Source organism: Erinaceus europaeus, chromosome 17 (assembly GCF_950295315.1).
Source record: "Erinaceus europaeus chromosome 17, mEriEur2.1, whole genome shotgun sequence".
Taxonomy (NCBI): Eukaryota; Metazoa; Chordata; class Mammalia; order Eulipotyphla; family Erinaceidae; genus Erinaceus; species Erinaceus europaeus.
Window position 1 is genome coordinate 69,415,143 of NC_080178.1, and position 27,366 is coordinate 69,442,508.

Here is a 27,366-nt window from a genome sequence, read left to right on the forward strand (position 1 = left end):
TCTAATTTAAGAAGGAAAATGCTATCAGAGAGGGGCCATTCTTCTCATCTTGTACACTGAGAAAAATAACTACACTTTGGCTGACCAATTGTCAGTGTTCTGAGTGCTTCTCTTTATGATGCTATCTACTCTTTGCATGGCTTTTAGGAACTAGGTTCTACAATTATGCCTATTTTACATCAGAACATAGAGAGATTGATGATGTGCACACAGGGCATTCTGGGGAAGAGCTGAGGAGAGGACCGGAGTAGGCGAGTGGCGCTGAGGAAGGAGGGAGGGAGAAGCAGGGTGAAGGAAGAGCTACACTTCAGGATTTTCAAGTTCAGAGATTTTTCTCTTTATCGGAATTGTTCATCATATCTCCAGGGTAAATCTCACTCTTCAGAGTTGGCTACATTCTACCTTAGCAGTAAAGTCTTTCCTAACTAAGCCATCTCACACACAGCATTCTGTTAGCTGTACACTGACCGTGAGGCCCAGAACTAATCTTTCTCTCTAGTGTGCACTGAATATCTGTATCCACAGACTATGTGACACTAAGGTCCTTAAGGTGTATATTTCCACATTAATATGGCCAAATACTCACATAACATACTTACTCTAAAAATTACTCTCACCATAACTGCTTTCAATATTATCTCTTTATCTATCCACCTGAATTTATACGTACACACACACACGACCATATACCCACAGGACCAAACACACACACTCACACACATACACAGGACCACACTCACACACATACACATATGACCACACAGACTCACACATAAATACTCACATTCACATTCATACACACACACACACACACACACACACACACACACACACACACACACAGAGAAGAGGGGAATTAATGAGTCAGAAATATTATGTGTCCAGTTCAAATAGATATTGTAAAACAGTTTTCCAAAGTAGTTGATCTACTTTGAGTACAAAAGATTTATATATCCACAGGTTGACAATCATATTTTAATATAATTTAATCTTTTGATATGACCATAGACATTTATATATTTATACAAGTCTTCTCATATATATATTTTTTTAATATCATGTCCTGTTTATACACTTGTAATATTGTCCACAAACATTAGGACTATCATTAGTGCTGCACTATATATATTTCTTTAGTTAGTCCCACTGTTTTTATTTCTCTGAATTTTATTTGATTCTTTCTAAATTTTACTAGTTTGGAGCTATACATTTTCTTTCCTCATCTTCAGTAACACATCTGAAAGATTTTCTTAAATATGGATTTCTTAGCTAGAGTTAAGTAGTACTTATAGCTTTAATCTCACTGTGAACAATATGAAAACTAGACATGCTTAGGCTTCACTTTCACCTTCTCCATACTAACTGCCTAATCTGAGTTTTATCAAAATGTAAGATGCCGTGTCATATGGAAGATTCATTTCTAGCCTTGTAGGGGTTCTTCAGACTGCTCTCCATAGGAGCTGGGCCAATTTACATTCCCACCAGCACTGTAGGAGGGTTCCTTTGTCCCCACAACCCCTCTAGCATTTGGTGCTGCTGTCATCATTGATGTATGCCATTCTCACAGTGGTGAGGTGAGGTAGTATCTCATTGTTGTCTTTATGTGCATTTCTCTGAGAATCAGTGACCTGGAACAATATTTCATATGTTTGTTGGCCTTTCGTATCTCTTCTTTAGTGAATATTCCGTTACATTAAGTGAGATAAGTCAGAAAAACAAAGATCAGTATGGGATGATCCCACTCACAAACAGTTGAGAAAGAAGAACAGAAAGGGAAACTCATAGCAGAATTTGACTGAGCACAGAGTATTGCACTAAAGTAAAAAGCTCTGGGTGTAGGAGGAGGGTAAGATTTTCAGCTTCATTATAGGGGGTAAGAGTAGGGACATAGACCTTAGATGGCAGGAATGGTATTAATATACACTCCAATTAACCTATAGTCTTATGAATCACTATTTAATCAATATGAAAGGGGAAAATAGATTGAATGTCTCAAACATGTTGAGGCATAGACCCCAGTTCTGAGTTCCTTTAATCTAAGCACTTACGGTTTCAAATTGGTAACCAGATTGAACTTTACAGTGGGCTTAAAATGTTAATACATTTCTGATAATAACTTTTCTTTCAAATATTAAATCACCTATAAGCTTAGGCCAGAGAGGTCCGAAGCAACTGTCTACATCACTATATTAAATACAGCTGCATGTAAATAGCATTAAATGCCATAAATCATGGTGAGGTATGATACAGAAAATCCAAACAATGGGATTTTCAAAGTCAGACAAATTTTCAAATAACTTGGTTATAATTATAAATACCTATTGCCTTCTTAAGCCCTAAGACAGCAGGAACCGTCCTCAAATTATCTCTTTTAAACCCACATTTCTCCCAGTCCTGGAACCCCAGTGGCTGGGTTCATTTTTCATCAGGCTTCTCTTAACCCATACCAATTGATACTGCATCTGCTGATCTCAACCTTATCAATGCAACCAGCACCTCTACGTATATCCACAGATGACAGGCCTGTCAACTCTTTAGTTCCAGTACTCTGGTGAGACCATTTTTAGCTCATAGGACACCTTAACCCCCCTTCAGGTGGTTCACTTCCTAACAAAAGTCCCAGCACCTAGATATGGACCAGGGTCCAAGAGACAGAGCACATGTACACATGTATCCCTAAGTTAGGGGAATATCTACACCTTAAAGTAAAAATGTACAGTAGTTTGCAGTGAGTCAATAACTGCAACAAGTAAATAGAAAGACCTAAAAAGAAAACATAAAGTTCTTAATCAAATAGTTTCTACTTAAACCCAGATATGCTCCTCACCTACTTCTTATTTTGTTTCCCTCAATCACTCCAAAGCAAACCTTGTCAGAGAAGGTAAGGACTACAAAATCTAGATAAGGGAAAGAGACCTGAATACTTTAAGGATGGCTCTTTGGTCACTACCAGACCACCGCATCACCTGGGGCCTGAGTCAGGGAGTCCTGGGATTCCCACACAGACATGATAGGCCTAGACCTTTAACAGACCCCTCTCTCCACTGTCACTGGTCATCTTCATCAGGAACAGCATAAGGACCTCTTTGTGGGCCCCTACAGGACATTGCCCTTCATGTGGATCAACAATGGTAGGGACTCCCCATTCTCTGTAGGGAGGTTGGACCAAAATACTCTACCACTTGAGAAAGATGGGTCTGGCAATGGGTGCAGCCTAGAATGATCCTAGCTATGACCACATAATGTGAGCTCAGACCTACAGGGATGCAGAGGTTACATAGTCTCCTGCACTGAATATAGGCTCCAGATCCAACTGATGGGATTTACAGTTAATGGTATTTATATACTTTTCCCATATTTGGGGGTTACTCTTTTCCCTGACCCAACTTTCTATGGTCTTGTCGATATTTTTTATTTTATAAACAAAATAAGTACCACACAGTACACTTTATGGATTCAAACACAGCCCAAGTTAAGGTATGCTGTGGGGATATGGGGCTGACACCCCATCACCTCTCTGAGCAGGGTTCTGATTTTTTAAATTAAATTTATTATATTTATTTATTTATTTATTCATTTTTGTTGTCTTTGTTGTATTATTGTTGTAGTTATTATTGATGTTGTAATTGTTGGATAGGACAGACAGAAATGGAGAGAGGAGGGGAAGACAGGGAGGGAGAGAGAAAGACAGACACCTGGAGACCTGCTTCACCGCCTGTGAAATGACTCCCCTACAGGTGGGGAGCCAGGGGCTCGAACTGGGATCCTTATACCAGTCCTTGCGCTTTGTGCCACCTGCACTTAACCCGCTGTGCTACTACCCGACTCCCCAGGGTTCTGATATTACTCTCATTCTCCTTCCCTCCCTCTCTCCCTTCCTCTCTGCTTGTATCTTTCCCTCTGTATCTCTCCCGTTAACAGAAATGAAATGAAATATTGTTTAAGAAGCACAGCAGAAATCATTAAAAATATGTAATCGACAAATAAAAGTCTACAGAGGCAATGAAAGTCACAACTACTATAACATTCACAAACAGAATAAACAGGGTAAGGAACCAATGGATGAGGAGTTCTACACACGAAGACATTATGTGAGGTGCCCTAGAAGACCAGGAATTCCTTGGCTGTATAATGGAAGAGGCTACAGAGAAAACCAGAAGAAAAAAGTGAGGAGGAAACAATTTTTTAATTTATTGTCTTGGTTTCCAGTTCTCTTTCAAAACATTTAAACTTCCAACATTTAAACTGCATTGAAATGATCATCTTTCCTGTCAAAATGTGCAAGTAGATCAAGCCATCCATTTCGTTTGACATAATTTTTTGATCATTCATTCACACCTCATGAAAATAGGCTCTGTTAAAGCAAGTGAACACAATCAGAAATGAGTTTACCATTCCCTGTGTTCAGCAATACTCACTTAGTTACTGGTATCTAACTACTGCTTTTGTGTGTATTCAAGGGATCTTGGCAAGGAATAGAATTTCCTCCCATCTTGAAACTTACGTTACAGTTAGAAATACAGAAAGTCCCATATGAATATAAAGGGTGATGCTATGCAGCAGTTACTGCTATGAAGGCAATAATGCAGAAAAGGGAACACAGGATGGATGGAAACACATTTGCACCCCTTCCTATACCATTCTCTCTCTGACTAAGGGTTTGTTTCTTTATCAAGATGTGAAGCCTTTACTGTCCTACTTTCCACAAATGGACCATTTAGCTTATATTGATGTCACTGCTGCAGAAGCAATGTGTAACAGGATACTTTTAAAAAGTGGCTGTGCTTGCACTTTCTGTATGACTTTGGCATTATCATAAAAAACTTGATTGAAGAGTAACTTTAGAGAGTATCCAATGCCCTATTTCAGAATGCTGTAAATCATCTGATACAACATAACAGGAGGACTAGTGAAAATGTAGATATATAAATCAATGTAGTAGAATAGAGAACTTAAACTCACACGTAGCTCCTTGAAAAACAGACAAATACAGGGACATTGTTTAAGGAGGTGAAATCTTCTGTTTAATGCCACAAATATGACTGTCTCCTTTATTAAAGTATTTAGTGCTTGAAGCACAAAGAGTCAAAATGTATAAAAGTTCTTAAATGTTTAAGATATTAAAGCATGACAGCATGGGATGTAGCCTATAAGAAAATAAACTGCACTGCAGATGTATGGGAAACCATGAAAAGGCTTGACAAACAGAAAGCCAGAGATCCAAGTCATTTTGGAAAGAAAGGGGGGGAGTGAAAGAAAGAAAGGAAATCTGAAAAGGAAAGATAAAAGGCATAGTACAATCACATCATATTCTAGTTGATGACTAGGGATTGTTTAGGAATAAGAACATTGGAAATGATAAAAGAAAGTGACAGGCATTGTTAATAATAATATATCAGTGTTAATCCACTAACTGAGACAAATATAACATGCTATTGTAGAATGCTGACACAGGGGTATTGATTGTTGGAATACACAGAAACTCTGAATCCCACATGTTCCCAGGTACAGTTAAGATCTGAGCTTCTTCACATTACCCATATAAAGAAACAAAACCAATTTTACAGCCTGAAACTCCTTCTTTTCTCTTTAGAAATATACTGATGCCCGAGGTAGCCATGATTTCTGGAAAGCCAGCAGAACTAGAGATGAAGTTTGTGAGTCAGTTTAAATATTAAGTTCCCACTTTGTCAGCCTATATTGTGGGCAACTTAATATCCCTGCCTCTCACATTTTTGACAAGGGACTTCAGAATATCAAATGGAGAAAGGAGAGTCTTTTCAATAAGTGGTGTAGGAGAAACTGGAAACAAGGAAATGAATGAAAACAGACCACCACACATCACTGTGCTCAAAAAAGACAACTCCAAGCAGACTGAAGACATGGACATTAGACCAGAAACATTCACATACATAGAAAAATACATGGAGGGCAGGGCAGAACACTTCAAGATCTATGTTTCAGAAATGTTTTCAAAGACTCAAGTTCAACATCAGAGGAATAAAAACAAACCAAGGGGACTACGTCAAACTGAACACGAGAGAAAGGTACTGTATTTGACCAGGATAAATACATGAAAAGTATAGAAACAAAAAAATGATTTTTTATAAATGTTATAGATGCATCACAACGAGTATAAAAGTAAGCCGTAGAGAATGTTAGTGACCTGGAAGGGATCATAGATTCCAACAGGAATAGCATGTATGTCTTTAAAGCTCTGTAGCCCCAGTTCCCTGGATTTCCATCATTTAAATTGTTCAGAGCTTTAGTGACCTTGGTATAAATTAGCTATGGGGTCTTGAGAGTTGGCATATTATATAAAGAGTGTGTCAAGGTGATAACTGAAACTGCAGAAAATATTCCATGTAATGATATATTTGATCCTATTCCTAAAAGCATCATCTGCTTACATTCATTCTTACGGTAAAGTAATAAAAACACACATTAAGGGAACATGATTTTGAAGTGTTAAACCAACAGAAGACTTAGGAGGGCCCAGGGGCCTTATGAGAGCTCTCTTATTTGTCTCGAATGATGTTAACTTTAAAAAATCAGCACAACTTTAGAATTCATTGCTCTGATGTTCGTGGATTCTAAAACCTTCTCCTTTTATTTATAATAAATTTTGGTTCCCCAGTTTGTGCTTGTGCTTCTTACCACCAAGATAGTATATGCACAAACTCAGATGTTTAAATATTTTTATTTATTCATTATTGGGTAAAGACAGAGAAAAATCGAGAGGGAAGAGGGAGATAGAAAGGGAGAAGGACAGAGAGACACTTGCAGCCCTGCTTCACCACTCTCCCTTCAGGTGGGAAGCAGGGGCTTCAACCTGGGTCCTTGTGCACTGTAATGTGTGCGCTTAACCAGGTGCACAAACCGCCTCACTTCACAAATTCTTTTCTTTTAAAGATTTTTTTGAAATTTATTTATTTATTCCCTTTTGTTACCCTTGTTGGTTTTTTTACCCTTATTATTGTTGTAGTTATTGATGTAGTCATTGTTGTAGTCATTGCCAGATAGGACAGAGAGAAGTGGAGAGAGGAAGGGAAGACAGAGAGGGGGAGAGAAAGATAGACACCTGCAGACCTGCTTCACCGCCTGTGAAGCGACTCCCCTGCAGGTGGGGAGCCGGGGACTCAAACCGGGATCCTTACACCGGTCGGTCCTTGCGCTTGGCACCACGTGTGCTTAACCCGCTGTGTTAACACCGGACTCCTGACCCCACAAATCCTTAACTGTAAATGAAAAACCAGGTCCAGAGCAAACATTGTTTGTAGTAAAGTGTGTCCTGGGTGTGGCAATATGGATGTTAATAGAGGACAGCAGGAAATTACACTGGCAATGAGTTCTACTGTTGAACGTATTGGTCACAACTAAATCGTAAATTTAGTTTCAGCCAAATGTGAAGTAAAACACATCCTTTTTGACAACTCTCCTCATTAAGAAGAAGAAAATTTGCCTCAAACTTAGAAGGAATCAGGCTTTCCCTAGAGATAGGCTTTAAAATGTCTCCTCACAAACAAGATCATAATTCAACTCAAGAACATCAATTATTTGAGCAATAAATATTACATAGCTTAAGTTCTTGATCCTTCTTGAACCTAAGGGAAAGCTGGAATGTTAACTGTTCCTCCCACAGCACTTAAAGTGGAGGCAAACTGTCTGAGGTTTTTTCTTTTTCTGTTTTTCTCCATGTTTTATGCATTTGACATCACTCCTAGTGATGGATGGGAGGAGACAGAAGCTGAAGACAGTTCTGCATTCTTGGGAGAGAAAGATATGGCCACTTCACCCATGACCACATCCTTTCCAGCTGGCAGTATCTGCCACCGGTGCCCAGCATTGCTGGAAGCACTTAATCTGTACTGAGCAACTCAAATCGCATGTGACAGAAATAGGTACCAATTTTATCCGTTTCAAGATGAGGCCAACATTGGGGACTTTTAACAAAATGACAGCAAAGATCACAAAATTAGTAATACTTTTTATTTATTTATTTTAATATTTATTCCCTTGTGTTGCCCTTGTTGTTTTATTGCTGTAGATATTGTTGTTGTTGTTGTTATTATTATTGTAGTTGCTTGCTGGATAGGACTGAGAGAAATGGAGAAAGCAGGGGAAGACAGAGGGGGAGAGTAAGATAGACACCTTTAGACCTGCTTCACAGCTTATGAAGTGACTGCCTTGCAGGTGGGAAGCTGGGGGCTCGAACAGGGAAACTTAGGACTATCCTTTAGCGTTGTGCCACTGTGCTTAGCCCCACTGCGCTACCGCCCAACTCCCCAGAGGAATACTTGTTAAAATTTTAAAAAAATTTCTTTATTTTTATTTCTTTATTCCCTTCTGTTGCCCTTGTTGTTTTTATTGTTGTAGTTCTTATTCATGTAATTGTTGTTGGATAGGACAAAGAGAAATGGAGAGAGGAGGGTAAGTCAGAGGGGGAGAAAAAGACAAGACATCTGCAGACCTGCTTCACCATCTGTGAAGGGATTCCCCTGCAGGTGAGGAGCCAGGGGCTCCAACCAGAATCCTGGCAGGTCCTTGAGCTTTGTGCCATGTGCGCTTAACGCACTGCACTACCTCCCTACTCCCAAGAGCCACACTTTTATCTTAGCAGTTTTACTCCAGAACTGGTAACTTTCAACCACTAAAGGAACTTGTGCACCTGTGAGTATATAGTAAACAGATGAAGATATTATGCGACCTACTCATTCAAAATGTTTTATTTTACTTAGCTATTGGATGAAGACAGGGAGAAATCAAGAGGGGGAGTGACAAGAGACACTGCTTCACTACTCAAAAGTCTTCCCCCGGGAGTCTGGCGGTAGCACAGCACATGTGGCGCAAAGCACAAGGACCGGCTTAAGGACCCCAGTTCGAGCCTGGCCTCCCCAGATTAAGGGACATCGCTTCACAAGTGGTGAAGCAGGTCTGCAGGTGTCAATTTTTCTCTCCCACTCTCTGTCTCCCCTCCTCTCTCGATTTCTCTCTGTCCTATCCTATCCAATGACAGCAACAACAACGTCAATAATAATAATAACCACAACAATGATAAAAACAACAAAGGCAACTAAAGAGGAAAAAATGGTCTCCAGGAGCAGTGGATTCGTGGTGCAGGCACTGATCCCTGGCAATAACCCTGGAGGCAAAAAAAAAAAAAGGTCGTCCCCCTGAAGGTAGAGTATGGGGGCTAGAACTTTGGTCCTTGTGCTCTGTAACATGTGTGCTCAACCAGGTACACCATTGCCTGGCCTTCTTATAATCTGCTCTTGGGAAATGTACATGAAATGAGTTTGTGAAACTACTGAAGTCTGTTTAGACTATCTCAATGTACTTGTAATTACTCACCCAGTGAGGCTAAAAATGAATATATTTAATAGTGATTAGAACCACAATGGATGGAGTGAGTTTTTATTATACATGATCTAGATTCTTTTTTAAAGTATTTTTTCAGCCAACACATTCTGCTCAGTAACATTGTATGCTGTGGTTAACACTTAATATACACAACACACCTGAACAGACCATCTCCACTAACCACGTTACCCTCGTTTTAAAGAAGTCAACAACACTCCCAGGGCCCCACCAAACACATTCAACAATAAAATTAAGATTAACTTTGATCCTCAAATTTGTTGGCTCAACATCTGGTCCTATCAATGTTAATACCTGGTGATTAACACTGAGAGAATTGACCCTGACTCACTGACATATGCAGAAGGAACCAATATAGCTTCTAAATTATGCAGAAATAGCTTAGCCTAACATCTGGCTAACGGGCTGCTAAAATGAATTTCATTTTCATAGATCAAAGTGATATAAGCCTCCATTTGTAGAAAGAAAATTCCAACTGAATTTCTCTTAAATATGAGTCTCCTTGAATACAAGTGTTTGTAGATGGGATTATTTTTTATCCAGGTAGGCAGAATACAGGACACTGTTGAACATGCAATGTATCAAGTACTCTTTCCTGGTGTTTGAGGGGAATGACTTCTGTGATCTGAAGAGAAACCAGAGGATTTACTTGCAACTTTATGGAGTGAGTCTTGTTATTAAAGGAAAGTAGAATAAAGTATATGGACAGAAGGAAATAATTTACAGTTTATAAAGTCATACTGTATTTACAAGTTGTTGAAGGAAGTTTCTAGAAAGGCATCCTACTGAGATTCAGAACACTGGGCAGTTCCCTTCGTTGGTTATTTCATGCCTTATCTGAGAAATCACTTTCTAGCAACTCCTTTGAAATTACTTGTGATTTTAATGAATACTCCATTTTTTAATATTCTACTCTTTATTTTAGGACTATCTTTTTTTTTCTTAATTTTTTATTATCTTTATTTAATTTTTTGTGATAGAGACAGCCAGAAAACTGAGAGGGGAGAGAAAGAGAAAGACACCTGCAGCCCTGCTTCACCACTCACAAAGCCTTCCCTCTGCAGGAGGGGACAGGGGCTCGAACTCAGATTCTTGTACACTATAATATATGCGGCCAACCATGTGAGCCCCCACCCAGCCCTGAATATTCCATTCTTTATCACAGTTTCAAAAGTTATAAGAGTAAAAATGAAAATATTCACCATTAGCACTATTTAGAAAAATAGGAAAACTGAGCACTGGTATAAAAACTATGTATCTGGTAAATCTTTTATTACTATTTATTTATTGGATAGAGCCAGAAATCAAGAGGGAAGGGGGAGAGAGAGAGGAAGAGAGACAGAGAGACACCTGAAGACCTGCTTCACCACTTGCAAAGCTTTCCCCCCTGCAGATGGGGACTGGGGGCTTGAACCTGTGTCTTTGCACACTGTAAAATCGCACACAACCAGGTGTGCCACCACCCCCCCCACTAAAAACTATTTATCAGAAACGAACTTCATAGTGTGTATTTAAAATAAACTCTGAGATTCTTTTGCTTTTTACTATGGATTTAATTTATTTTCAAGTAGGTAATACCACTTCTTATGCTATCTGACAGTCTACGTTTTCAGAAATCAGGAGACTGCGTTCACACTGAGGCTTCAGTGCAATGCCAGGCTCAATTAGTCAAGACCAGTTTGCTGAGAAGCATTATAGTTGATTGGATACTAGGATGGTTATTTTATGGACCAATGGGATTGGGCCACCCAAGCCTATTAATGGGTCAGGCATTATTGTGGGTGTTCCTGTGAAGGCGCATGTATTAGATAAGAATAGCATTTCAATTCTTGAACTCTTAAGTAAACAGTTAACTCTAAATGCAGGTGGGCCTCCTCTAATTAGTTGAAGTCCATAATATCAGAGACTGAGTTCTGCTGAACAAGAACTCTTCTCACACAGGGCATAATAGAGATTTCATACTTGAAATACAGTGTAAGTTAACTGACACGTATTTTTTGGCAAATATCATTACTTTGATTTGGACTTATCTTTGTTTTATGAAATTCTTCGTAAAGACTGGTCATACAAGCATCACATTTGATTATCTGTGATGTCGTGAAACATTACAATGACCTCAAATAATTTACAGGAAGGCATGGATTAAAAAGTATCCTGGCTCAAACATTTATATAGACCTTTGTAGAGAGGTAAGCACGTTACATATATGTACGTGTATCATGGTTTCATACTTGCATCTCTTTTCCTGTCTTGTCTTTTCTCCTCCCTTCATAATCCAACTGGCTAGTAATAAAGGACAGAAAAGTTCTCTTTGTATCAATAATTAGCTACTATGAGATTATAACCAGTTGGCATTTACACCCCATCTAAGAATTAAGGTATGATTGCTTGTCGCATAGTTTCTCAATGACAAAGTAATATCAGACGGGGGAGTGGGGAGCCTTTCCAGGTACAGAAAAACTCAGACTGGATTTTAAATCCTACTATATCTTACTCAAAACTTACTAGACTGGGCTGTTTCCATGCTCATGACTTAGATGAGAAGAGAAGACACAGATTTATGGATAGGCTAATGTATAAATGAGTTATTTATGTTATGGTTAGTACCTGTCAATTGTTTGGATACAGGCAATAATATGAAGATAAAATAGTAATTCCTTCAAGGAACATTCAATTTTTTTGCCAGAGAATTTCTCTGAACAAGCTAATATGTTATAATTTCATTAGACAGATTATGTGAAATTTCATCACAAGAGTAGGCTGTTAATTTCTCATTTACATGCTACCGGGAATTGATAAATCACATTTTCCACTACAAGAAATCTTCGTTCGATAGCTCAACAGATTTTTAATGACAACTTCCTGAGTTGAACACATTTTGATTGGCATACTACTATAGAAAAGAAATCATACCTTGCCTTTTTCTTTCTTTTTCACAGTCTTCCTTTATTTCCACATTCTGGCTGATGTCATGCTTTATTTAGCTAGGGATGATGAAAAAAAAAAAAAAGGACAACACAGAATTAAGTAAAATGTAGCTAGGACTTTGTGAGCAGACTTCTTCAAGATTTTTGTATTTGCTAGTAAATCTATAAATACATCTTGTGCAGAGCACTGCACTAAAACTTGACATTCTAATTCATGTCTTAAACACTCTACTGTTATTATTGGAATTTTGATAATAAGAAATGCTTTGATCCAATAAATATGCTTGTTCTTAGCTATTCTCTCTACTTCAGAGTTGTAGACTTCCCACCAACCACTGGAACTTGCATGTCATCTTCTATAAAAATTCAATATCACTGATCATCATTGCATCAATCAGTGACCAAAAGGTTAAGTTTTGTTTTTCTTTTAAAAATATTTATTTACTAGAGACAGAGAGAAGCTGAGATGGGAAGGGGGAGACAGAGAAGGAGAGAGACAGAGAGACACCTGCAGCCCTGCTTCACCACTCGTGAAGTTTTCCCCCCTGCAGGTGGGGAAAAAATGTGAATTTTCAGTTTCAATTTCAGGCCAACTAAGTTAAGCTTGGAACATCTGTAGATGAAAACCTCAGTGACTTTTCTCAGTGTGTTTTATTCCAGGTAATTGACATTCATAATTAAATCATTTTTATCTATTTTTTTCTCTTGTCCTTTGACCATGACAAGATCTCTCACATCTCACAGCCTTGCCATGACAGGTCTTTTTTTCACTATAAGATTTTAAGCTAAATTTCCAAGGTTTCTCCAATTATCAAATAATATTCGCCAGCTCTCTCTAACTCATTCCTTACAGTTCAGCTACAATTCCATCTTCTCAAAGTTGACCATCTCTGATTATCACAATATCATTTTAGCATGAGATATACCATGCTGATTCTACTTGTATCTTTATGCTAGATGATGATGATGATGATGATGATGATGATGATGATTATTATTATTAGATAGACACAAAGAGACTGAAAGAGTAAAAGAGACCACAGCACTGAAGTTTCCTTTGATGAAGTTGGGGCCAGGCTTTAACCTTGGATGTCTCATATAGCAAAACAACACGGCACCCAAGTGAGTTATTATGCCAGCCCTTTGTCAAGTGGCTGTATTAAAAAAATATAGGGCTGGGGAGACAGCATAATGATTCTGCAAAACCTATTCATGTCTGAGGCTCTGAAATCCCAGGTGTCTCTCTATCTCTTCCTTTCGATCTCCCCCTCCCCTCTCAATTTCTTTCTGTCTCTATCTAATAGTAAGTAAATAAAAATATTTTTTAAAATACAAACATCCTTTGCCCAGAATCTCATTTGATTGACTCACTTCAGAATCATATTTCTTGGCTCAGGGGTTATTTAATTTTTTCTCTATTTTTTTTTCTCTATTTATTTTGACACAGGTGGCTGAGCTGACTCTGCAGCAGAGGTGTAAGCCTTCTAGCTCCAGGTTCCCCTTTCAAATGCCAGATTTTAAAAAATATATTTAGGGGGGTCGGGCAGTAGCGCAGTGGGTTAAGCGCACATGGCGCAAAGTGCAAGGACTGGCATAAGGAGCCCTTGGCTCCCCATGTGTAGGGGAGTCGCTTCAGAGGCATCTGTCTTTCTCTCCCCCTTTCTGTCTTCCCCTCCTCTGTCCATTTCTCTCTGTCCTATCCAACAACAAGGACATCAATAGCAACGATAATAATTACCACAACAACGATAACAACCGGGGTAACAAAAGGGAAAAAATGGCCTCCAGGAGCAGTGGATTCATGGTGCAGGCACCAAGCCCCATTAATAACCCTGGAGGCAGTATATATTGTGAGAGTGAGGGGGGGGAGAGGGAGAGGGAGAGGGAGAGGGAGAGGGAAAGGGAGAGAGAGAGAGAGTTAGAGAGAGTTATTTGTTATTGGACTGAGACAGAGAGAAATAGAGAGGAGGAGGAGGTGACAGAGAGGGAGAGTGAGAGAGTTATTTGTTATTGGACTGAACAGAGAGAAATGGAGAGGAGGAGGAGATGACAGAGAGGGAGAGAGACAGAGAAAGACCTGTCACCCTGATTTCCCACTTGTGAAGCTTCCCCTCTTCAGGTGGGGACCAGGGTCTTGAACCTGCATCCTTGTGCACTGTAATATGAGCTCTTAACCAGGTGCACCACCACCTGGCCCCTCCTCAAACAACAGCCTTCAACCACACAGACCTTGTTGTTTTGTTGTCTTCTAAACACCAAATGTCACCCATCATGTTCATTAGGGATATAAGGAAAAGTGAAGAGCTATTTATGGAGGGGGGAAATATTTACTGGCTTATAAGAAAGCAGTGACTTCTGCATCCTCAAGTTAGGGGTGAATTATCTTCTCCAGAAGCACAGCAATACTTTATTTTTATGATCATCGTGCTCCATTATCAGTCTTTTGATACAGTAGATATGGAAATACAGGTAGATCTTAAGAGACTTTTCTCTAGGGAGCTATGCTATTCCACACGAGAACTCTGTGATAGCAATTCAGGTGAAATTCTTGTACATTTATAATTTGAGCTACTCTCAGTATGAGGAGTGATTTCCAAATTACTACCCTTATAATGAAGTTTCCCGCTCTTCAAACTGCACTAAACAGCAAGAGTTAAAATGTTTTGAACATAATATATTATTGTATTACCTACTGTACACTCATTGTTAAGTCAGTGGGAGAATAAAGATAACTCAATATACTTGAGTAATGACACTCCAAGAAAGATTAATGGACTGCTCATATTAAGTAGAACATTTTGTGCTAAGTAGTTGTTAAGACCTTGCAGAAAATACATACAAACACTGAAGAATCTTACTCATTTCCTCTGATGATCAGATATTTCTCTATTCACCACTTTATATGACTAAACAAATCAATTTTAATTGAGATAAAATTGACATATAACAAAATGTGTTAGCATCGTTGTTACCTAAGTTAACAAACGGGAACCCGTGATCTTTGAAGTATGAGTGTGAATATCAGTGAAGTGCACATTAGTATGTCTGAACCTCTGTGAAATGCCACAAGTCACAGAGCTTTGGTGGTGAGTGCTCTGTGGAATTAAAGCCTGTAATTTTACAATCTAGGAAATCACTATTTATCACAAATTTTAAAAAGAGGCTTAAGAAGAGACACAACAATTTATAGATTGTGTCAAAATCAGATATACTCAAGCTCTCCCAACCCCTCAGCCTAGCAGAGTGCCTCTGCTTCTAAAACTCAAAATCTTTGCAATACAAATTAAGAGTCAATAACTCTTAAGTGCTTTAGAAGAGAATGCAGAATCTTCTTTTTTTTTTTTTCTTAGTAGAAACACATCAAACACCAGCATCGAAGTCCTTTATGCTTTAGTTGTATCCAACTGTTACTATTTAAATGGTAAGCAGAGGTTTAATTAACTGTAGTGTATTTTGCTATGTAGTTTCTTTCCTTCTCTCTCTACTTGTGTTTCTGTCTAAAAAAAAAAAGAGTAAATTATGTCAACCTGGAAGCTGTGGAGCCCTAGAGATAATAAAGACTAAAAAAATAAAAATAAAAATAAACTCATTCAACTGGTTGGTATTATACAGTTAACTCTCTGTTTTCCTTTTTTTTTTTTTTTTCCTCCAGGGTTATTGCTGGGCTCGGTGCCTGCACCATGAATCCACAGCTCCTGCAGCTCTTCTTCCCCACTTGTGAAAATTGCTGGGCTCGGTGCCTGCACCATGAATCCACAGCTCCTGCAGCTCTTCTTCCCCACTCGTGAAACTTTCCCTCTGTAGGTGGGGACCGGGGGCTTGAACCTGGGGCATTTTAATCTAAGTACTTAACCACTGCACCAACACCAGGTCCCCCTCCCCAGGATGTCTGCATTTCTATACTCATTTATATTTCTGGGATAATTCCTGGTTTACAAGACTCTTACTGAGATCCTCCTCCTAATGTCAGCACAAGGAATATCATTATAATCTTCCAAAACTGTGCTCAGGACACCAAAGTCTTCTCACAGGGAAAACAAGGAATCTCAAGTGTTCTCAACTGATCTTTGCTTTTTTTTATATTTTTAAGCACACAGAAATGTTCACTGTTGTCTAAGAAGACTAAGGGCTTGACAAATATCTTTCAGTAATTATATAATTCCTAATCTTCAACTCTAACTTAAAGCACAGCTAAAAGTAGATACTGTATGTTGCAAAGGCTTAACAGTTTTTTTCTCCTATTTATCAACTTTAAAATAGAAGAATAGTCTAATATTCCTAAGTGGTCTTTAAAATATTCACTTATTGATTAGTGAGTCTGAGCCTCACTCTAGCACAGGCATTGCTGAAGATAGAACCGGGGAGTTCATGCCCTTCTAGCCAGTGCACCATCCCTGAGTCACTGTCTAAATTTTTCCATAGATTGTAATCTAATTATGTCATAGGACTTCATCCATCCTTATAAATTCATTGATTAACTCTGGTTTCTCTTCAGATTGCATAAATTCATTGTATTAAATCACACCTAAGAATTTTGCTAAAAAATATCTGACCCATACTCCCTAAAATACTCAAAGGCAGGGCCAGGCTGTGGTGCACCAGGTTAAGCGCATGTGTTACCATGCACAAGAACCCAGATTTAAATCTCTGGTCGACACCTGCAGGTGGAAAGCTTCAGGAGCAGTGAAGCAGGGCTGCAGGTGTCTCTTTGTCTCTCTATTCCACTCTCTTTCCCTCTCATTTTTTCTGTCTTATAAGTTCAAAATACTAAAACAAAGAAAATGTTTTTAAAAATACTAAGAGCATAAAAAAAAAGGGAAGGCTGAGAAACTGTCACAAGTAAGAGGAAATTCAGGAGATAAAACAATGAAATGTAGTAAGGTTTGCTGGAACAAAAGGGAGTGTTAGTTAAACATAACAGAGTTCTGAATAAAGCTTTCATTTGAGTTAGTGTTAAGAGTTTATTGACTGTGACAACATACCATATGTATCTAAGGTGTTAATAATAAAAGATACTGATATAAGTGATATAAAAACTTCAATGCTATAGCCTTAACTGTTGCTAAATCAAATACCATTTTAAGAGGAAAGAAATTCTTATAGTATAAAACTAGAAAACGGGAGTTGGGCAGTAGTGCAGCAGGTTATGTAAGGGTGGCACGAAGCACAAGGACTGGTGGAAAGATCCTAGTTTGAGCCCCTGGCTCCCCACCTGCACGGGAGGTGGTGAAGCAGGTCTGTAGGTGTCTATCTTTATCTCTCCCTTTCTGTCTTTTCCTCCTCTCTCCAATTCTCTCTGTCCTATCTAACAATGAGGACATCAATAACAACAATAATAACTATGACAATAAAAAACAACAATGGCAACAAAAGGGAATATATATATTATATTCACTTTATATATATAAAGTATATATATATATTCTCTCTCTATATATATATATATACACACACACACACACACACACACACACACACACACACACATATATATATATAAAGAAAGAAAACATGGACAGACAACCTCACCAATGTATCCAGGACTCCCACCTCTCCTGAGCCTGCCCCATTAGGGAAAGAGAGAGACAGGCTGGGAGTACAGATCAAGCTGCCAATGCCCATGTTCAGTGGAGAAGCAATTTTAGAAGCCAGAACTTCCATCTTCTATACCCCACAATGATCCTGAGTCCATGCTCCCAGAGGGATAAAAAATTGAAAAGCTTCCACTGGGAGGCATGGGCTATGGAACTCTGCTAGAAGCAATTGTGTAGAATTGTACTTCTCTTATCCTACAGTTTTGAGGATCATTATTAAATCAATTTAAAAAAGGAAACTCTCAAAAAAAAAAAAAAGGAAAATGTGTGATCCTTCTTAAAAAAATATATTTATCCCCTTTTGTTGCCCTTGTTGTTTTATTGTTATAGTTATTATTGTTGTTGTTATTGATGTCCTTGTTGTTGGACAGGACAGAGAGAAATGGAGAGAGGAGGGGAAGACAGAGAGGGGGAGAGAAAGATAGACACCTGCAGACCTGCTTCACTGCCTGTGAAGCGACTCCCCTGCAGGCAGAGAGTCAGGGGCTCGAACCGAAAAAATGTGTGATCCTACACTATAACTTCTTGATACTCAAATAATGTGAAAACTCTAGTCCTATTCCCAACTCTGACACCATTTTCCTAGACAATATTTTCAGCCCACCTGCATGTTAGCTGTTGGGATCAGGCAAACATTAGTAAAGTCATGGGGCCTTTGGAATATACCTGAAAAAAAAAACTTCCTAGCTTTTTCCAACAGGAAGATCTCAAATTTCATCTGCTATACACTTACCTTTAGGTTCCTGGTTATTAAACAGTTTTTTCTGCTTTATTTCTTAATGCTTTTCAGCCACCACCAAGTTGCGAACACAAACCTGAATCCAACCTGACTTCCCTGGGCAGACGACCACACCAACGTGTCCTGGAACCCCGCATCTCCAGATCCCTATTCCACTAGGGAAAGATAGAAACAGGCTGGGGGTATGGATCCACCTGCCAATGTCCATAACCAGTTGAGAAGCAATTATAGAAGCCAGGACTCCCACCTTCTGCGCATCATAAAGATCTTTGGTCCATACTCCAGAAGGATAAAGAATAGGGAAACTTTCAAAGGAGGGAATAGGATGCAGAACTCTGGTAGTGGGAATTGTACCCCTCTTACCCTATGGTCTTGTTATTAAATAAGTAAATAAATAAATAAATAAAAGATATGTGCATTTCTCTGGTCACAGCAACATTATTCACGGGAGATAAAACATAAAATATTCACCCCTGCCCCTGGATAAAGAATGCTTGGACTAATCCCCTCAACACAATGACAAAAAGATAGTCCTTAAAAACAGAATGCCTTGAAAAGTAAAGTAGGCAGTGCATATGGAATGGGTTGCTACTGTCTCATTCAACCAGTGGAAGTGTGCCTCTGGGGATAAGAAAAAGAGAACTTGAGATGCTCATGCTAAGTGAAGTCAACAAGAAAATGAAAGGTCAGTTTCTCATGGTTTCACTCATATGTGCAATACCTATGAAATAAATTGAAGGGAATCAATGACATGGAGTCTGACTGACATCACATTGCTGCTGTTGTCGCTCCCTTTCTGCAGCATTTTGCTCCTAGTTACTTTTTTTTTCTTCTTTTTTTTGGTTGTTGTCTTTATTGGGGGATTAGTGTGTTACAGTAGACAGTAAATACAATAGTTTTTACATGCATAATGTTTCTCATTTTTCCACACAACAATACAACCCCCACTAGGTCCTCTGCCATCATGTTCCAGGACCTGAACTCCCCCCTCCCTCCCCACCCTACCCCCCACACACCATGTCTTTTACTTTGGTCTAGTACCCGAACTCCAGGCCAAGTTCAGCTTAGTGTTCTCTCTTCTGATCTTATTTTTCAACTTCTGCCTGTGAATGAGATCATCTCATATTCATTCTTCTGTTTCTGACTTATTTCACTTAATGTGATTTCTTCAAGCTCCATTCAAGATGGGCTGACTTACTTTTCTCCTTCATTTTATCAGTGCACTAGTTGAACAATCTCCAGGTGAATGTGTTCAGTTCTCAAGCTGCTTCTCTGATCTCTGGTGTCCTGATCACCAGCTGTGCCCTGTACTCACCAAAGAAGACATGCATGGTTATCAACAGTGACGAGTACTCATGAATCTGTGACCTCAGGATTCATGGAAACATAAACCCAACCTCTATTTCACTGTTCTTTTGAGGTTCTTCAAGATGCAGATAAGCATCACATCTACCTGCTCCAGCTATCCGCTTAAGCTCCTGTATAATTAGCCCTACTGGTATTATTTTATTTATAATATTAAATTATATGTATTTAGTCAGTTTGATTTTTTTTCTAGAGCTTTGAAAATTTAACAACGGAATTTCAGTAATTACATGCTGAGTGATAGGCATCTGTGAAGGGAAATCACTATGCAGAGAAAGACACTGGATGCTAAAAGTGTTTTATTTTTTGAAAGTCAGTTATTTCCATATGCACTTTTGACATTTCAATGAATGTACTGATTTTTAGCTCTTCCTTTGTTTGTGGACATGGGTTGTTTACAGATTTCGGCTATCAATTCTTTGTTATTAAAAAATGGAATTATTGGGAGTAATGTAGCAGGTTAAGTGCACGTGGCACAAAGCACAAGGACCAGCGACAGGATCCCGGTTCGAGCCCCCCGCTCCCCACCTGTAGGGGGGTCGCTTCACAGACTGTGAGGCAGGTCTGCAGGTGTCTTTCTCTTCCCCTCTTTATCTTCCCCTCCTCTCTCCATTTCTCTCTGTCCTATCCAACAATGACATCAATAACAACAACAATAATAACTACTACAATAAAACAATGGCAACAAAAGGGAATAAATAAATAAATAGTATTTTTAAAAAAGACAACAAAAAATGGAATTATCATACAATCTGGCAATTATCTTTCTAGTTATCTATGCAGAGAAGACACACAGTAACAACTGCACTATAAGCCACTAAGACCCCCCTAATAAAAATGATAGGAAGAACACAAACAAAAACCTACATCTAAATAATTTTCCACCTGAACATATGGTTCACACATATTTGTAAAATGATAACAAATATCTTTCTGATGAGGATAGAAAATGCAGTTACTGTCTCTGAAAAACAATAAATACCGTCTTTAAAACCTACCATTCTTCTCTTGTTGACTAGGTCTATAATGAGAATTAAGCCATAGCATAATTTAGGGTGAGCTATGTTGGACCTGAGTGAGGAAGACTTGTCTCTGTAGGCTCCACAAGACCCGGCCAGCATTTATTAATTCGTCTTTCACAGCTACCTCACTATGCAAACTGCCCTTTGTGCAGAGACCTGTCTGTATACACAGAGGGTCAGTCATCTTAGCCTGAGCTACTCTGTGGCAGTAGCAAGTGACTCTATCAGAAGCTAACTGACTTACGCCAATGCTGGTGTACTGGATACACACCTACCAAAGGAGAACTGCCCATTTCATTCATGAATTTCTCCCTTGGGGATCAGGTTATCAGACCAAATCTATGTTTTGCATTTGGTTCTCTTCACAGAGAACATGAAGACAGAATATATTGACTCAAACTGGATGGCTACACACATCCCTTCTGCTCACAGCTGCAGTAGCAAGACAAGTATGTGCTTTAAGTAGGCAGAGGATATTTCAAATGCTAATTATTTGATATGTCAAACCACATGTATTAGCTCTATTGAAATGCATACTATTAAGTATACTCTAATTTATGTAAACATTTTCCTATTAATGAGTGTTTTGTTACCCTACATTTTATCATTGCAAGCCAAGATGAACAGAAAATGTGTCAGCTTATACACAATTTTCCAAATACTACAGCTTGAGCTGAGGCTAATAAATACCGAGAGCATCACGATTATTTCTCAGTTCCAAAAATATTCTGATCAGCCTTTTCATGTCTCCACATTTCTCTGTGTCTACACTATTCCTGATTTTATAATTATTACCATCCTTCAAAAAGTAATTGGCAAAAGTTCTCTTTGAAAATGCATCCATGCAGTGGTGAGGCTGAGTATGGAATTGCCTTTACATTTGGTCACTAAAACAAAACCATCAAACATTTTCACACCTAACTAGAACTACCCTGCCATCAGAGAAGGGAAGATGATTGGCCTGTAGTGCTGATTCTACTTTGCTCACCAGGTCAGTGTTATGTCTTTTCACCTTGCAAACATAGGTAACTTTAGCAATCAACTACTTATAAGCTCTGTGAAGTCTTTGAATCTAGTAAATGGATTCTGATAAACTCTGGGATAGTATATTCTCACTGGTCCATAGCAAGCCCTAACACAGAGCTGATGTTTCTTGCTTAACTAGAATAATGATTTTCTCTTACAAATTATAGGAAAAAAATGCATCAAACTTTATGTTTTCTTGTGAAATTTTCTCACTCCCAAAATAGGCATTAGAAATAATCCAGCTATCAATATTTTAAAAAATTCAATAATATTACTTTTGATAATAATATCATACTATAGTAATAATAATCTAAAACTATAAATATTCAAACTATAAAATAAATCTTAACTATCAATATTTTAAAACTCATGAGCTAGGGGGTTGGGTGGTAATGCAGCGGGTTAAGCACACAGGGTACAAAGGACAAGGACCCATGTAAGGATCCCAGTCTGAACCCCAGGCTCCCGACCTGCAGGGGAGTCACTTCACAAGCAGAGAAGCAGGTCTGCAGGTGTCTTTCTTTCTCTCCCCCTCTCTGTCATCTCCTTATCTCTCTTTTCTCTCTGTCCTATCCAACAATGACAGCAATAACAACAATAATAGCAACAACAATAAGAAACAAAGGCAACAAAAGGGAGGAAATAGCTTCCAGAAGCAGTGGATTCGTAGTGCAGGCACCAAGCCCCAGTGATAACCCTGGAGAGAAAAAAAAAAAAAAAACAAAACTCATGAGCCTATTTGTGAATATCTTTGCAGCATGGCTTGGTCACTTCAAGTGTATAGAGTGAAATACAGTTTGTATGTTTGGAATTAAATATAATGTTTGTGCTCTCACATAAAGACTATATTTTAAACATCTCCGGAAAGATTTACATGATTAAGGAAGGAATAGAAACCGAAGATCTAAATGTTTCTAATATATGTCTATAACTTTTGTTTTTCACTGGTCATGAAGATGACACCGAAATCATTTAAGACTTTACAAATAATAGTTGTTGATGCTATTTTAAACAAGCTCTACTCTTGCAATCAAAAGTAGAGAAATTTTACTTATAAAAGTTGGAAACCTTTATCTTCTTTTTACAGTCAGAAGAGAAAATGATATGCATATGCATATGGATGCTGAGTATCAGCATGACTAACAAAAAAGGTTTTGTTTTTTTTTTAATATTTATAGAAAGGAAACACTGACAAAAACCATAGGATAAGAGGGGTACAACTCCACACAATTCCCACCACCAGAACTCCCATATCCCCTCCCCTCCCCTGATAGCTTTCCTATTCTTTTTATCTCTTTGGGAACAGGGATCCAGGATCATTGTGGGATGCAGAAGGTGGAAGGTCTGGCTTCTGTAATTGCTTCCCCACTGAGCATGAGCGTTGACAGGTCGATCCATACTCCCAGCCTGTCTCTTTCATTCCCTAGTGGGGCAGGGCTCTGGGGACACAGGGCTCCAGGACACACCCAGACAATAACTCTTGGATCCACCTGCATATTAGATGTCAGGCTCAGGAAAAAAAAAAAAGTTCTTACAGTCTGGATCCAACTGCCAACATCCATGTTCAGAGGAGAAGGAACTACAGAAGCCAGTATTCCCACCTTCTGCACCCCAAAAAGAATCTTGGTACATACTCCCAGAAGGGGAGAAGTGACTGATGGGGAAGATGGCCAGAGGGCTTTGAACTCCAACTCCATCAGAATTCTGAGAGAGAAGAGGGAAAAAAACGAAGGACACTCAGAAGTAGCAGTTGGTGTAGGTATGACTTGAAGGTATCATAGGAAAATGGGCAAAAATACAGACAGTTACATAGGTAGATGATAGAGAGACAGATAATAGGTAAACGATAGACAGAAACAGATAATTTTAGAAATTATAGTCAGGGAGTCGGTAGTGAAGCAGATGAAGCAGATTAAGCACACATGGCTCGAAGTGCAAGGACTGGCGTAAGGATCCTGGTTCGAGCCCCCGGCTCCCCAACTGCAGGGGAGTCGTTTCACAGGCGGTGAAGCAGGTCTGCAGGTGTCTGTCTTTCTCTCCCCTTCTCTCTTTTCTCCTCCTATCTCGATTTCTGTCTGTCCTATCTAACAACAACAACAATAACAACAAAACAATAAGGGCAACAAAAGGGAAAATAAATAAATATAAAAAAATTTAAAAAATAATAGTCAATCCATATCTGCAACCTTGGAAGAACCACTGCAATTTCCAGTGGAGAGAATGGGGATGTAGAACTCTGGTGGTGGGAACAGTGTGGGACTACACCCCTGTTTTCTTGTAATTCTGTGGATCAATATCAAATCACAATTTAAAAAAAATCCTCGCTCCCCCCCCCCACAAGTAGCTTTTAGAACTGATGAACCAATAGCGGTCAAACATCATGTTTTGGCATCGCGGCTCTGCACTCAGATTTGAGTTCCTTAGTCTTCTCCAAACTACATGAACTCACAGTCCGTTTATTCAGCTGTAAGATGTGAATGCCCAGACTCCTAGTGCTCCTCTCTGCACAGATCTGAATCTTAGAACTTCACTTACTTTGAGAGCCTGGCACTTCACTTTTTGGGAGCCTCAGCCCCGCCCCCCTTTCTTCATTTTAAAATGGTCAAGGCCAGTTCCCTTACTGCCGGGATAGCCTGAGGGTACTTCTTCCCGAGCTAGTGCTCTCTGGGTTGGAGATCACTCAACTGGAGCTGATCTAGGCTGCTGTGTGGGAGAGGGATCAGGAACTCGTGCTGCACCAACTTCCACAGGAGATACACTCTGGAACTCTCGGAGCCGGAAAGCAATTTCCAAGTGTCTTTAATCAGAAGAGCAGCTGTTTTTATACTCTCCAAGTAGGGTGGAAACAGGATGTGATATAGAGAGGGTGGAGAGAAAAGTGACTGGTGAAAATCAGAGTGTGACAAGGAGGGGGCGGAACAGGCGAGAATCCTATAACTGAACCACCAATGCCCTGGAGTGCTTTATGTAAAAGTGATTTATGTAAATAGACCAAACCTTTGGATCAGTAAATCCCTATATAGGCATATGGATAAGAAGAAGCCAGGGGGAGATGGCAACTACCCAACATCTCCCCCTTTCTTTTTAACTTTTTGCCATAGTATCAGGAGTGTGGGGCACTTTGTGAGGCAGGGAGACTGATAAGAGGCACACCTTTTTTGGGGTTCTACTGTCCCTCCTTGCTCAACCTCTCCGTGGAGAGAGAGACTAACAGGATTGACACACCCCTCAGGCTCAAGCCCTTCCAAGCTCAACCATATCCTCACAATTCCCCAACATCTTCCTCTTACTTAATGGCCATATATAACTGGGTCAATGTCTGTAAAAGGCTTCATCTCTGTCAGGGGAATAGCAGTGTAGGGGTGAACGGAAACCTGTTGGGAAGAAAGCAGAATGATAGTGTGTAAGTGTCTTCAAAAATAACTAGCACAAGACAGGGAGGGATAAGTAAGAGTAGCAAGAGACAGAGTGAGCCTGATGGGTGGAGGAGTGGGGGCCTGATAAGCCGAGGGGCTAGAGGGGTGATCTGGCATTGCAAAATCCCGAGTCAGCTGGCGGTAAGTTCTATGAACTGCTACAGTCATTCTTCAAGAAGTCCAGGAGTATAAAAGGAGTGTCCAGCAAGTTCTATAGAAGCATCAGTCCAATGTCAACGGCCAGGAAATAAATGCCACATGTCTATCTTGATGGAGGAGGACGGCCACCGGAACTTTTCTTCTCTGTAGAGAGTGACCTGGAACTGCCAAAACATGATGGGCGAAACAGAAGCAGGAAGAGCAGACACCGATGGTTGAGAGAAAGGCAGTAGGAAAGTCTTGTCCTTTGGAGTCTGTGAATCAGGTTCTCCAGATCGTGTCAGGTCACATCATGGGTTTCGGGGGATGGCTGTAATTGTGGGTGATGTCAGAGATCAGGGGTCCAAGATGGATTTCTGGGGATTCTATATGAGCAGATGCTTCTTTATGCGAAGGCTTGTCATAGCTGTAGTCAATTACTTATGAAAAAACTTTGTAACAAATTAGAAGTTTACTACAATTGATAACTCAATGATTATAACTGGTTTAGGTATCTTTATAATTTTGTGTAAAGGTCATCTTACGTGACCTCATGTAGCAGTCTTTATATAGCAAAGTTTTCATACCGAATTTAAGTTACATATATTGATTCTTAACTATTTTTACATTGGGTTTTTAAGCAAACTCAGGTTACTAGAGTTAACACATTTTAGTGACAATTTTTTTTTTTTGGTACATTTACAATATCAGATTGATGCCAAATTTGTTGTGGATTAATTTCCACAAGATAGCTTACAGGACATTTTTGGGGGCCCTCCAAAAATGTCCTGTATAGAGAATTTGTATTTTAACTTAGGAGATGATGAATTGTCACATTGAATATTTAGAGTTTTACCTTAAACACTCAGTTACTTAAATGAATTGATTTTACCTCTTCTCGTAAAAATGTAACTTCAAAGTTACGATTTAACTGTCAAGTTAATGTTTACCAAACTTGAAACACGCATATTAAACATATAGTTTATAACACACAGGAGGAGAAAAACTTGTAAATAAGATATATCATTTCAAATGTGAATTTAGAACTACTGTCATAGTTGAACCATCTTTACTCACACAGTTTAAGACTAAACATTTCATATTGATATCAAGACTTAAAAAAGAAATCAAAAGGGGGAATGAACAATTTTTGGACTGTTTCTGGACGTCTCCAGAAACCATGGCTGCGTCCAGCCATTTGATATAAAGTCAGTTAACTTTCAGAGTACTCTGAGCACAATGGGTCATACAAAAATTTTGGTCACTCAACTCACTCAAATTTTTTTTTTTTTTTCACTCACTCACAAAACACAACTGGCCAGTCATAGCATAAGACATTCATTCGGGGGGGGGGGGGGAAGAGTTCTGTGAATCAGATTGTTTTTTTTTTTTTTTTTTGATTCTGCCATGCTGTATTATGGATCCTGGGGTGCATCCTGTAGCCAGTCCTCTTGCAGCCAGTCTTCTTGCAGTGTTTCTTGTTCTTCAGGGATATCAGCGCCATCATGTGGGTATTGCCGGACATGGCGGGCAGGAACCCAAACAGGCTTGGAGTAATTTTGTGGAAAAATACATGCGAAACCCCTCCCCATAGTCAACAGGGGGTCAGGTCCTTTCCAAATTTTATCAAGTGGGTCTTTCCATTTGACTTTAATAGCTGGGAGGGTGGGTGGTGTTTGCCAATGAAGAATTATAGGAGGTTGGTCTGAGTTTTTGTAAATATTAAAGAGATTTAATGTAGTTAAGGCTTTTGCCAGCTGG

At 39.2% G+C, this 27,366-nt stretch overlaps 1 long non-coding RNA gene across 2 annotated transcripts in view; it reads right to left on the minus strand.

Moving 5' to 3' along the window:
• The window catches only part of LOC132534089 (uncharacterized), a 233,608-nt gene extending 221,235 nt beyond the window's left edge, over nucleotides 1–12,373 (minus strand). For both annotated transcript variants that reach the window (XR_009545778.1, XR_009545777.1), the window contains exons 1-2: nucleotides 12,292–12,373; nucleotides 11,556–11,661 (exon numbers count right to left, since the gene is read on the minus strand). This is a non-coding gene — a long non-coding RNA (uncharacterized LOC132534089). The remainder of the gene's footprint in view (nucleotides 1–11,555; nucleotides 11,662–12,291) is intronic.
• Between the last annotated feature and the right edge of the window lie 14,993 nt (nucleotides 12,374–27,366).